The 14179-nt window shown below is 38.9% G+C and overlaps 1 long non-coding RNA gene across 1 annotated transcript in view; it reads left to right on the top strand.

Moving 5' to 3' along the window:
- Positions 1–3224, top strand: part of LOC123047091 (uncharacterized) — a 4302-nt gene extending 1078 nt beyond the window's left edge. Inside the window, exon 2 of the long non-coding RNA XR_006422777.1 lies at positions 2750–3224. This is a non-coding gene — a long non-coding RNA (uncharacterized lncRNA). The remainder of the gene's footprint in view (positions 1–2749) is intronic.
- Positions 3225–14179: the final 10955 nt, after the last annotated feature.

Consider the following 14179-nt stretch of genomic DNA (forward strand, 5'->3'; position numbering starts at 1 on the left):
TGCAGCTTAGCTGGAAGAATCATGAACCCAATGTCTCATTTTGGAATATTGCAGAGTTTATATGCCAATAGCATGTAGGATCCGTTACAAACTTGCAATGAAAACATTCTTTTTCAAGATGGCAGTTCTCGACCAGAACCAGCTGAAAGGGGGTCCCGAAAATATATGACATTTGAATGCAACTGTGACCAAGCAACTTTCACTCACTGTGATGTGCAAGTTTCTTGGTCAGGAGTCAGGACTTCGTGGAATCTTTTGCACAACATCAGACATCGTAGGCCTCGAGTCAGCATAGTGACTACAACAGTTTATGGCGAGCTGCAGAAGTTGCACCATGCTCTCCTCTTCCCCGGCCTTCTGCTCCCGTCCTAGGGGCTGGAGCTCCACGTCAAAGACCTCCATCGTCCACTCCTTGCGTACAACAGACCATGCCCATTGTGCCAAATCTAATCCCTCCTCATTTTGTGTGCTCTTTGCTGGATCCTTGCGAGTGAGAAGCTCCAGCAGTAGGATGCCAAAGCTGTACATGTCGGCTTTCTGGGAGACTGACCTATTGCCGGAGATCTCAGGCGCGCTGTAGCCGGAGGCATTGGAATACACGCCAAGTGGCATCAGGCCGTGCTCCGACACACATGCATTGTGGGTGCCGGTGAGCAGGATATTGGAAGACTTGATGTTGCCATGGCAGCTCGATGGTCCAGCTAAGTGGATAGCCGCCACACCACGTGCAGCAGCGAGTGAGATGGCCAACCGCTGCTCCCAGTCCAGCGGAGTCGTGCCGGGGATTCGATAACCTAGTAGGTTCACACATCATGAGTTAGCGATGCATCAAACACTTTGGAAATTGTAAAGGCAAACATATGATAGCATTGTAAAGTATATACATTACCATGGAGTACTTTTGCTAGGCTACCCATGGGGATCATATCATACACTAGCATCTTCTCATCCGTGTTGTAGTAATACCGCCGCAGTGGCACAATGTGCTTGTTCCGGATGGCACGAATCATCCTCATATGCTGCTCAAAGTACACCTTCGGCAAGTCCACGTCCCTCAGCCTCTTGAATACCGTCTCATAACCACCATCAAGCGTCGTTTTGTATGTTGTCCCAACTGTACCCTCGCCCGGAACTTCAGCCGATCGTCGAAGCAGATCATCCAGCTCGAACGATTGGCCTCTCGGTGTCTTCTTTTTTTTTTGCGGGGTGGCCTCTCGGTGTCAACCTATCAATATAAGTTACCACGTTTCGGGTACTGCTGCTGCTTTCAATTGGTGGTGTTTCAGCTGGCGCTAATTTATTTCTCTTTCCCCAAGAAAACAGAGCAAGTTTTCCTTGTACCTGACGAGGAGCTTTTCTAAGTTTGTGAAGACGCTCTGCAACTTCTAACATCTCAGGACGTTTGTCAAGCTCCATCTTCAAGCATTTACCTGCCAACTTAGCAATCCCTTCAATAGTCTTCATATCACTTGATGTTGTGATTTCAGGATCAAACATCTCCCTCGCCCTCCTAACCCCTTTTGAAAGAGACCGAAGAAAACTTTCAACCAAGCCAATCTCTCCACCCTCTGTTTTTGCTTCCTTTCTAGTGATCAGTTCCAGGAGTACAATTCCAAAACTATAAACATCACTCTTTGCTGTGAGGCGACCATTCTGAGCAAACAGAGGGTCCATGTAGCCGATACTTCCTATATTATTTACAGTATAGAGAGTATTTTCAGTGTTGACTAGTCTTGATATTCCAAAGTCTGATATTTTTGCTCTGAGTCCATCATCCAGAAGTATATTAGCAGGCTTGATATCACCGTGAATGACCTGAGTATACATTTGTGAATGCATATAGGCCAATGCTTCTGCACATTCAATGGCAATTCTTAGCCGTGTATCCAAAGTGATGGGAATGCTATCCTTGTGAAGGATGGTACTTAGATCTCCTTTGGAAATATACTCCGTGACCACCATAAAGGCATTTTCATCTACACAGTAGCCGACTAATCTGACAACATTCTTGTGTAGCCGACTAATCTGACAACATTCTTGTGATTGATCTCACGGTGGACGGTCAACTCTTTGGCAAAATTTTCTTTTGCATTGTAGATAAACTTCTTGACTGCAACCATACTTTTGTCCTCAAGGACTCCTTCATAAACTTCTCCAAAGCCACCTCTACCAAGTATAGTTTTATAGTTGTTGGTAAATCTTCTTATCTCATCTTCTGTAAAACATTTCACATTGTGATTGCTATGTGCAATCCATTTCAATCTATGCTCTTCCGGGATGAGTTGTGTTACTATATTTTCTGCCATCTTTGAAAGTAGCAGGGAACTTGTTCAATGTTGGAAGACAGTTTGACCTAGAAAACACTTCTGCCAGTGTTCATCAAATTTAACCCATCATATAAATGAGGAAACAAATAAATAAAGTACGTAAGAGTGCTTAATTTCATTGGATTAATCATCAATTAATTAGTAGGGATTTCAGATGCCCATTGGGCAACATATATGGATGTTGTTTATAGAGGCCCTAGCTTCTGAAGATGACCAATCTAGATATCTATTTTACTGTTTCAGATGTTTGCACAACACTGCAGAGAATCATTTGTGTTTGTTCATGGCCTGCATCGCTAGAGGAAGTACAACGTAGGTGTGCAAAACTGAATTAATATTTATTGTTCAGTTTTGCTGTGAATTTTGAATAACAGCTTCATATCTGGGCAATTCACTAACTCTACATAATTGCTTCCTTGCAGAGAAAATGAAGCAATTTTTTGGATTGAGCATGAAGAAAAAGGTTGGGATCGACTAAACAAAGTGAAGAGTTTAAATCCAAATTGATAATATGTCGGGAAAAAAACAAGACAGAGATGGGTGTGGTAGAACCAAACATACCACTTTAGAGTTGATGCCGTAATATGACACAATCAGCTGAGCCTTCTTTTGTTAGTGGTCGCACAGATTGCCATGGGATGGAACTATAAGAAAGAACAGATAGCCGTCGTTGATGGTCAACTTTCGGAACATGAATGAGGTGGCCCTATCCGTGCTGGTTGGTGTTACTTAACAACTGCTACCGAGTTGAATAAAGATGATCATGCCAAACGTTGTACTTATTTTGTAAGAGCGTCCCTGATCCAATGATTGCAAACGTACAAAAACATAACATTAGATACTACCAACATGCCTATATGTCTCTATCTCCTCGTGTGAAATATAAGACCTGGTCTATCTCCTCGTGTGAAATATAAGACCTGGTCGTCTGCAGGGGCAGGGTTTTCCCTAATGTTTTTCTTTTTCGCTCGTGATCCCTATGAACGCGCACACGCACACCCTATCTCTATGAGCACTTCCGAAAGACTGAGCCGGTATATCATCTTCAAATTTACGAAGTCACCGTAAACAAGGCAAAAGACTTGCCAATTTCAAAAAGATGTAAGATGTGAGGCAGCAAAAAGAAAGAGGTTAGCTCTCGAGACATAACAATACTAAGCTGCTAGGCTCCCGCCAAAGTTCAAAGATGGGCCTCCACTTTGATTTTGCACTTGGCTCCCGCCTATGTTGCGCTCCTTTCTAAATTTCTCATGAGACAAGTCTCATTAAGGAGGTGATAGCCTTCCTGCGGTCACCTCCACCATTAACTGCCTTAATCCACCAATCTCTAACTGAGTCTTCATGACGCCAAATCATTGGCGAGGCGTCAAGGATGCCAAGCCAAGTGCAAATTTTGGTCCAAATCCGGGCAGGGAACCTACATTGGAATAGGAGGTGAGCAGCACATCTTGTAATTGCTTGCAGAGACAGCACAAATTGCAGTTTAGCCAACCTCGGCGCAATAAACGATCTGCTGACCAAACACGATTTTGAAAGATCAAAGTGTGACTTGTAACTGAACATGTACAATGTACTTACTATATAAACAAACCAATATAATGAGTATGATCACGGCAAATAACGTCTTCTGACTTGGTTCTCCGTTGAGGGTCACATCTGATTTGCTTCATCGACCGGCTCCATCGAGAAACTCTACCTATGCATCTTTCGGTCCGACGGTGTTGCCATGCTTGTCGGCCAATGGGGCTACTCCAGCGGTTCCGCCTCACGACAGGTAGTGCTGACATTGTTCGTCTCCGCCTTTCCTTGATGTCACTATCATGGAAGCGCTTGCTGCCTGGTGGTGTTTTTTTCTGTCTTCACCGTCGTTTAGTCACGGACGGATGGACATGACGATGGAGGTGTTTAAACACCCATCAAAAGTCAATGCGCAGTGCTATTTCTTTTTCCTTTTTTTCGGAAAACCTACTAAGTTTTATTCATCAAGTGGAATAGATATAGGTATTACATTGGATCATGTGGATGACCCGTCCAAAGATGGTGTCCCTGGTTCAAATAAAGCGCATGCTTAGCTAGGTTACGAGACTCATAGTTCGAGCTCCTGGACTCGTAAGTAAAAATACTCCCTCCGGTCCTTTTTACTCTGCACATAAGATTTGTCTGAAGTCAAACTTCGCAACGTTTAACCAACTTTACAGAAAAAAATAAGAACATTCGCAATACGAAATCAATATCATTAGGTACATGAAATTTTAATTTTCATATTATATAACTTTAATGGTGTAGATGTTGATATATTTTTCATATAAATATGGTCAAATTTTAAAAGTTTGCAGACAATTCTTATATATATGTGAAGTAAAAAGGATCGGATGGAGTACAAGAAGTAAAGATGTTTCTCCAAGAGCTAATCCTTTTTATCACACTAACATAGTCTCCTCCCGAGCTTCTCTTGTGTGTTTCACCACCGTCTCACAGTCGGACGCAATAGCGACGTTTTGAAGCCCCAAGTCCTCGGCTAAAGACAATGCCTAGCGACACGCAATCGCCTCAAACTTGGCAGATCCACCATACCTTTGATGACAAAAACAGAAGATCCCAGGTAGAAACCTGATCTCTACACACTACTGTTGTGTCTACTCCATGAGATATTGTTGCATCAACATTGACCTTGGCATGCCCCGCTGGTGGCTGAATCCATCTCTTTATCCGCGATGTTTAGCCTACCGATCTCATTTGGTTTCCACTCGCTGAATGAACGTAACCAAGTTCGGATATAAAGTGAGTAATGAACATATGTGTTGACAGTTGGCTTTGGTAATCCCTTCATGTATCAGTTTCCGTCTTGCGGAGTGTCATTTCTACAACTTGATCACTGGGGATTCCAATGCGACACTCTCTACATCGAACCGGCGCAGTTTCGCACAGAGTGCCCCCAACTGGGCCGCTCCATCTATCGAGCATGCCTATTGTTGTGAGATGGTACCGTAGTAATCCGATCCCATAGATATTTATGCTTCCATTCCATTTTATTGAAAAAACACGAGATCCATGTTACAAGAAGGGAATAATTTTTTAGGACATTTTTTTATTTTTGGATTTTTTAAACTTTTTTTCGAAATCCAAACAATTTGGAATTTTTTATTTTGAACATTTTTTGGCATCCAAACATTTTTTATTTTTATAAAACTATAATATATTTTTTAAAAATGGGCAATTTTGAAAACATGAACATTATTTATAATTGTCAACTTTCTATGGAAAGCCGAACATTTTTATGAAACGCTTACATAAGCATGAATTTTCTGGAATTCCAAACATTTTTTTAAGATCTGAAGTTTCTATTAAAACATGATTTTTTTACAAGTCCAAAAAGGCAAATATTTTTAGAAAACCTGAATTTTTTTGAGATTTTTTCTAACTCTGAACAAACTAAATAAACCAGTAATCCAAAAAATATATAATTAGAAAAATATCATAACCATCTGGGATCATAAGTGCCTGCGCTAACTAAAATGGGCCGGCCAATCGAGCGGCTTGTTTCGTTTCCTCTATGCGAATCTCCAGTATTTTGACGCTTAATGGGTATAGGAAGCATCGGATCATTGTTAAGTTTGGTTGTTTTTTCAGGGTGATTGAATACGGGAACTCCTATGTGACGCATTCTGCATCAACTAGTTGCGGCTTCGCACAGGGGCAGCTGACTGGCGGGCTTTGTGGGCTGCTTGGCGTGCGCGAACTGTTTCAAACATTTCGTTGTTTCTGCTTCGCGAAGCTGTTCCACTGGTTGATGTCCCTGCAGTTTTACACTGTTTCTTCTGTTTCTTCTCTTTCTGCTGGCGCTTTGGACCACTTCTCCTCAGCCAATACAATTGCACGAGCACTGTAAGGTGTCGTAGAGATGTCTTTCAACTGCACAAAAAAATTGCAATTGAAAAGGATTATAAATGACAAGATTTGCTCCTTCTAGATTGCTTGTAGAAGCAAAAAAAAATTTGCTAACTTGAAAACTGAACAACAACAAATTTATACTAGAAGCTTACTGGTAAGAAACCCAATGCAAAACTCTTCTTGGAAGCTCTGTTCAGATCCACTGTAGCTAGATAGTCAAAGTCTTCATTTTGAACATGTGCAATTCTAGGGACTCCATAATTGATGTTTCATTGTTTAGAAGCTTTTGTGAAGTCTACGAAGTCCAGATACACAATCTAAGAAGGTTGTGAATCATAAGAGAAGATATAAGAGGTAATCAGTGACTATAAAAAAAGATTGCAGAACTAAGTCTATGTAAAAAATTGAAAATGACAGAGAAAAGAAAACTTACAGCAGCCAAGGGTAAACATCCACCAACATAGATTGAATCATTCAATGGAACTTCAGTTCTATTGAAGAGTTCAGTGCTGAAGTTATCAATTTCATTGTTCAGGTGATCAATGCACAACTGAGCCAAATCAAATGTCTTCAGCTTGGTAATGTCATCCAGCCCATAAAGAAGTTTCCAGTTTGCATAGTTCCGAGTGGTTGGACATAAAACAGATGCTATGAACAAAAACATGAAGCTCCGTATGAAGCCTTCCTCAGTCTCATCATTTTTCATCTTGGTGATTATGTTATCAAATGAAATGTTCTTCTCCCCAACACCAAGATACTCAGACCTAAGTTCCAATACTCTAGCCACGATAACTTGATCTGTGCTGTCCATAGGAAAAGGCACGGAACCAGAACGAATACCAAAAACTTGAATTACCATTTCCCTTCTTAGATGAATTATCTTTTGACCCTTCCTGAAAACTCCTGTTCCATTACAATTTAAGTGGTTCGCAACCCATTGCAGTACTGGAATTGGAATCATTAAATGAGGGGGAATGTTCAGGAGATGATCAAGCTCATATTTGGTAACATATGACTTCTGGATGTCAGTTAAATCAGCAACTGCCTTACGCCACCTAATGGTAGAGAATCTGTGTTTGATACTACCCGGAGGGTATTTGTAAAGTTTAGGCATTTTGACAGTTGAGTGAGAGCTGTGTAAAAATAATAAAAAGTAAGGTGCTGAAATTTCAGGTATAAAAAAACAGTTCATGTAAATGTAAGCTGCTGAAACAAAAATTAATTCTGCAAAACAGAAGAGAAGTACATAGTATCACTCATAGTTACATTATACACAAAAAAGCAGAAGATGCAACTGATTGCCAAGAAAGCAGAAGTGATGAAGGACTAATTCCAATGCAAGAAGGATATGTAGCCCTAACACCCAATTTTTCTAAATTTTATTTTCTTCCTCTTCTGTTTCCTTGTTTTTCTAAATTTTCTAAACAATTCACATTATTTATTTTCTGGATTTTTCTAGAACACTTTTTCAAATTGGCGAACATTTTTTGACCCTCAATTTCAGAAAATGTTCATCCATGTTAAAAACTTCAAAAAAGAATTGATGTTATAAAATTTAGATGTGATGTAGTACAAGAACAATTATTTGAGTGAACACACAATGTTCAAACAATTTTACACATTACAGAAACTAACAAGTGTCCTATCATCATCAACATTAACACACACACAAAATTTCCAAGGGCAACCCCATGAAACAGACAGCCTCCTACCATCATTATGCTACATTCATAACCTGATTCCAAATTCTGAATCACATCCGAGAAACCAAAAGTGGCCACAAGAAACCAGCAAGAACTTGAATGCAGCAAGTTGCAGTCTGATAGGATCTAGAATTGACAGCAAGTTGCAGAGGACACGAACCAGCTTGACAAGAACACAGAAGAGGGAACTGGGGACATTACCTTGAAGATGACGAACTTGACGAAGATCGATGGAACCCTAGACGACCCGATCTTGACGGAACCCTAGACGACGCCGACGCCGACGAGGAAGCAGTGACCACCTGCAAAAAAGCATCCATCACGACGACGTCCGCCAGATCTAATCGGCGATGCCTCGGACGAGCCGACGGGAAAGAGGTCCGTCGGCTGCTTACCAGGGCGGCGGCCTCTTACCGGAGCGGGATCCCCGCAGGAAAAAGCAGACAAAGAGGGAGGAAGTAGGATGCGGGACGAGGGAGGAAGAGCACGGCGCACGGCGGATGCGGGACGAGTGAGGAAGAAGACAGGAGATGCGGGACGAGGAAGAGGAACGGGGAAACAGTGACTCGAGGAAGAGGAACGGGGAAACAACGAACAGGTACTAAAAAGGCCGGCCCAAATCAGGCGAAGGGGTGTGCGGCGCGTCGACAGTTTGACGCAAAATGCGTCAAATAGGATATTCCCTCCTAACGGGCGCCTTTAGCGCCAGTTGGCAGTTCGGGCGCCCACGCGGCTGTCAACTGGGCCGGCCCAGCAAAAAGTCAAGCGAGCAAAGAACAACAAATATTGGTCGCGACACGGGCAAACCAACTACACTACACCGCACTACTGACGAAATCAAGGGGGACAGTTTAAAGTACTTTGTCACCGCACAATTTATTCATACACATGTAAACATACTGTAGCGCTTTGATTTTTAAATTATTTGAAAACATTTGGGAAAAAATGTCATGAATTACAGAAAAGTTCATTGGTTTCGAATAAAAAGATCGTATTTCGAAAAAAAAAATCACCGCTTTTGTAAAAAAAGTTCATCGATTTTGAAAAAAAGATCACGATTTTGAAAAAAGTTCATCGGTTTGGAATAGGGTTCGTCGATTTTGAAAAGAGTTCATTGATTTTGAAAAACAGTTCATCGGTTTTGAAAAACAGTTCATCAATTTTGAAAATAGTTCGTCGATCTTGAAAGAGTTCATCGACTTGCAAAAAGGTTCATCGATTTTGAAAAGTGTTCATTGACTTTGAAAAAAAAATTATCGAATTTGGAAAAAGAGTTCATCGATTTTGATAAAAAGTTTGAGTTTGAAAAAGAGTTCATCCATTTTGAAAAAAAGTTCATCGAAGTTGAAAAAAGTTAATCAATCTTGGAAAAAATGTTCACTGATTTTCAAAAAAGTTCATCGAATTTGAAAGAAGTTCATCAAATTTGATAAAATTTCTTTCATTTTGAAAAAAAGTTCATTGGTTTGCAAAAAAGTTCACGAAAAAATTGAAAAGTTCATTGAACCTGGATGAAGGGAAAAAAAGAAAAAAGGAAAGTAGATGGATAAAAAGGATGTGAAAGATGTACGTATACACATTAGGTTTGGTGTCGGGGTGGTCATTGCCTTCAAGCTCGAAGGAGGAGGTTGCAGTTTCGATTCATGCTCTTGCCGAATTACATTTTCTCTTTTGAATGCACAAAAAAACGTATACGGGCCGGCCCATCTGGATCGAAAGGAAAGAAGAGGGGTGTGCGCTGTTTGCGAATAACACGGAATTTCCTATTTGCCGCTGGTTGAGCAGCGACGCAACGGGCCGGCCCGTTTAACAACCGTTCCAGCGCTCCCGGTTTTGGGAATCTTCTAGAGGTTTCCAGCTGGTTTTCTCCGGTTTTGGGAACCTTCTAGAAGGTTCCTGAATCGGTTTTTTATTTTCCTTTCTTTTTCTATTTCTGTTTCGTTTTTCTTTTCTTTTTTTCTTTTTTGTTTTTCAAGTTCATGTTTTCTTTTTCAAAAAAATGTTCGCATTTTTGGAAAATGTTCGCACTTTTACAAAAAATGTTCAGAAGTGTTTTCAAATTTTGTTCACAAATTCAAAAACTGTATGCATTTTCCAAAAATTGTTTGGAATTTTCGAAAAAAAATTGTGTGTTAACAAAATTGTTAAGAATGTTTTTGTTCACACTTTTGTCAACTTTGAAATAAATGTTCGGGATTTCAAAAAATGTTTCAGTTTCAAAAATTGTTCTCAATTTTTAAAAAAATTCAGTATATTCAGTACTTTGTTCGGTTCTAAAAAAGATGTTCGAATTTTTTGGTTCAGGTTTCAAAAAAAAATTCATTCTTTTCAAAAAATGTACAAAATTTTGTTTGTGTTTCCAAAATTTGTTCGGAGTTCAAATTTTGTTCATGATTTTCAAAAATGGTTCACATTTTCAAATTTGTTCATTTTTTTCAAAAAAAATGGGATTTCACATTTGTTCCCATTTTTCAAAAATTGTTCGTGTTTTTAGAAAATTTGTTCGTGTTTTCAAAAAATTGTTCGCATATTCAATAAATGGTCAGTTTTTCAACTTTTTGTTCAGAAATTTCAAAAAATGTTCCTGTTCTGAAAATTGTTCATGTATTCGAAAAATTTGTTTGGAGTTTCAAAATTTGTTCGTGTTGTTTCACAAATTTTCAAACTTTGAAACATTACTTACCTTAAAATTGTTCATAATTTTCAAGATTTGTTCGAATAAATCAAAAAGTGTTGTGTTTTGTCAGTGTTGTTATTCTTAGATATTAGCGTTGTAAATCGGACAATTGGAAACTTGGAATCATTAGCACGCATGGAAACTGAATTAAGCAATGCATAGCTTTTTCAATTTTTTTTGTTCACATATTCAGAAAATGTTTCTGTCTCCGTTTTTCTTCAGGAATTCAAGAAATGTTGATACTTTTTCAAAATATGCATTAAAAACTTTCACCCCAGTAACTAATTCAGATTCGTGATAAGGCTGGTCACAGTGGGGAGGAATTTAGGAGTAACATCACACACTCCAATACAACTTTGCTTATGTGGCACGTATTTAATGAAGAGAGAGGTGCTTGTGGTAACTAGCTAAGTTACCGGAACATCACACACTCCAAGAAACAATGAGTCTATAACCTAATAAGTACATCGTTGCATGACACTACATAGATGTTCCTACCCACTATGGAGGTAATAACATAGTCTAGGGAAGTGTGTAAGTTACTAGCTTATGTTCTTGCCCATTGTGACCAGCCTGATAGCTAATTTTCTACAGTACTGGTTCCAGGTCGCTGCAGGATACCGTTTCTGTTTTACATTTATGACTAGTTCTTTAAGTTGTGCACTGCTTTATTTGATAGCAGTAGTGGTTAGTTGGAGTGGCTACTAGTGCGTGCTGGTACGCAGCTGGTCTCAGGTTCGATTCCTTGGTCACACGTGTTTCATTCTTCTCCTGTGTTCTTGCATCCTGCGGTAGAACTCCATGGGCCGGCCCAGTCGGGTCCCTCTCTGTGCGGCACGCCGCCAATTTGCCGCAAAGCGCGGCGTATAGGAGGTCCCGCGAGGGAATTTCCTATTTGCCGCTAGTTGCGTCAAACTGCCGGCGCTTCGCACAGGCGAGCGACCGAGCAGCGACGCAACGGGCCGGCCTGTTTAACCGTTCCAGCGCTCCCGGTTATCGGAATCTTCTAGAGGTTTTCAGCTGATTTTTTCCGTTTTTGGGAACCTTCTAGAAGGTTCCTGAATCGGTTTTTTACTTTCCTTTCTTTTTCTATTTCTGTTTCGTTTTTCTTTTCTTTTTTTCTTTTTTCTTTTTTAAGTTTACGTTTTCTTTTTCAAAAAAATGTTTGCACTATTACAAAAATGTTCAGAATTTGAAAACAATTCGTGTTTTCAAATTTTGTTCACAAATTCAAAAACTGTATGCATTTTCCAAAAATTGTTTGGAATTTTCAAAAAAAATTGTGTGTTAACAAAATTGTTAAGAATGTTTTTGTTCACACTTTTGACAACTTTGAAAAAAATGTTCGGGATTTCAAAAAATGTTTCAATTTCAAAAATTGTTCGCAATTTTAAAAAGAGTTCAGTATATTCAATACTTTGTTCGGTTCTAAAAAAGATGTTCGAATTTTTTGGTTCAGGTTTCAAAAAAATTTCATTCTTTTCAAAAAATGTACAAAATTTTGTTTGTGTTTCCAAAATTTGTTCGGAGTTCAAATTTTGTTCTTGATTTTCAAAAAATGTTCACATTTCAAAATTTGTTCATTTTTTCAAAAAAAATTGGGATTTCACATTTGTTCCCATTTTTCAAAAATTGTTCGTGTTTTTAGAAAATTTGTTCGTGTTTTCAAAAAATTGTTCGTGTTTTCAAAAAATTGTTCGCAGATTCAATAAATGGTCAGCTTTTCAACTTTTTGTTCAGAAATTTCAAAAAAGTTCCTGTTCTGTAAATTCTTCATGTATTCAAAAATTTTGTTTGGAGTTTCAAAATTTGTTCGTGTTGTTTCCCGAATGTTCAAACTTTGAAACATTACTTACCTTCAAATTGTTCATAATTTTCAAGATTTGTTCGAATAAGTCAAAAAGTGTTGTGTTTTGTCACTGTTGTTATTCTTAGATATTAGCGTTGTAAATCGGACAATTGGAAACTTGGAATCATTAGCACGCATGGAAACTGAATTAAGCAATGCATAGCTTTTTCAATTTTTTTTGTTCACATATTCAGAAGATGTTTCTGTCTCCGTTTTTCTTCTTCGGGAATCCAAGAAATGTTGATACCTTTTCAAAATATGCATTAAAAAACGTTCACCCCAGTAACTAATTCAGATTCGTGACAATAGCCAATTTTCTACAGTAATGGTTCCAGGTCGCTGCAGGATACCGTTTCTGTTTTACATTTATGACTAGTTCTTTAAGTTGTGCACTGCTTTATTTGACAGCAGTAGTGGTTAGTTGGAGTGGCTACTAGTGCGTGCTGGTACGCAGCTGGTCTCAGGTTCGATTCCTTGGTCACTCGTGTTTCATTCTTCTCCCGTATTTTTGCATCCTGCGGTAGAACTCCATGGGCCGGCCCAGTCGGGTCCCTCTCTGTGCGGCACGCCGCCAATTTGCCGCAAAGCGCGGCGTATAGGAGGTCCCGAATAAATACCTCAACGCGTTTCATAAAACTCAACCAATCGTGCACGCCAGCGCTGCAGCTAACTGGGCTGGCCCAATGCAGGAGCTAGCTTGTACTTATTTTCATGTCTGAAAAAATGTATCTTCTTTTTTCTATTGTTCCTTTTCTTTTCAACTAAGATTCATAGAATATTCCAGCATTGAAAAAAAGGTATTCATAAATCCAAACAATGTTTGTAATTTAGAAAAATGCTCACGGTTTTAGAAAATGTTCATGATTTAAAAAAAACTATGATATCAAAAAATGTTCATAAATTCAAAACATATTTGAGAATTTAAAATAAGTTCTTTGATTGAAAAAACAATTGTGAATTCAAAAATTCCCGTGAATTCGTTAAATTTTCATGAATTTCCAGAAAGGTTCTTAAATACAGAAAATGTTCAAGAATTTAAAAAATCTTCATGAGTTCGAAAATTGTTCATGACTTCCAAAAAGTTTAACTAATTTTAAAAAATATTCTTGAGTTGGAAAAAATTAATGAATTCAAAAAAAGTTCATCAGTTTAAAAAATGTTCATGACGTTCGAAACAATGCTTGCGAGTTAGGAAATAATGTTCAGGAATTTCAAAAATGTTCATACTTTTAATGTTCACAACTTTGAAATTTTTCACGGTTTTCAAGAAGTACATGAATTCAAATTTGTATCATGATTTTTTTTTGGATTTGAAATATAAAACAGAAAATAAAAATGTAAACAGAAAAGGAAAATGACAAAGGAAAGAAAAACATATGGGAAAACCCCCGAAATGTGCTGGCCCATATAGAGGACGGCGTGGGGGTACGTGTTTAATCGCTACTCCATTTGTTCGACCTCACGATGGGTAGTGTTGTCATCATTTGTCTGCAACGACCGACATCTTGTTCGGCAAGATCCCACATTGATGTCCGATAATATTTTTCTTGTTAGATGCCACTATCACTAAGGCGCATGTTGTCTATCGCCGTATTTTTTTCCTATCTCACTAACATTTAGTCATCGATGGACACCAAGCTTGCAGGGCCGGCCCTGTGTTTCGGGAGGCCCTAGGCGAACTCGACGACATATGGACCCCTATGTCCTAAGTCCTAAGACAATATATATGTAT

The sequence above is a fragment of the Triticum aestivum genome, chromosome 2B (genome assembly GCF_018294505.1).
Source record: "Triticum aestivum cultivar Chinese Spring chromosome 2B, IWGSC CS RefSeq v2.1, whole genome shotgun sequence".
Lineage (NCBI taxonomy): Eukaryota > Viridiplantae > Streptophyta > Magnoliopsida > Poales > Poaceae > Triticum > Triticum aestivum.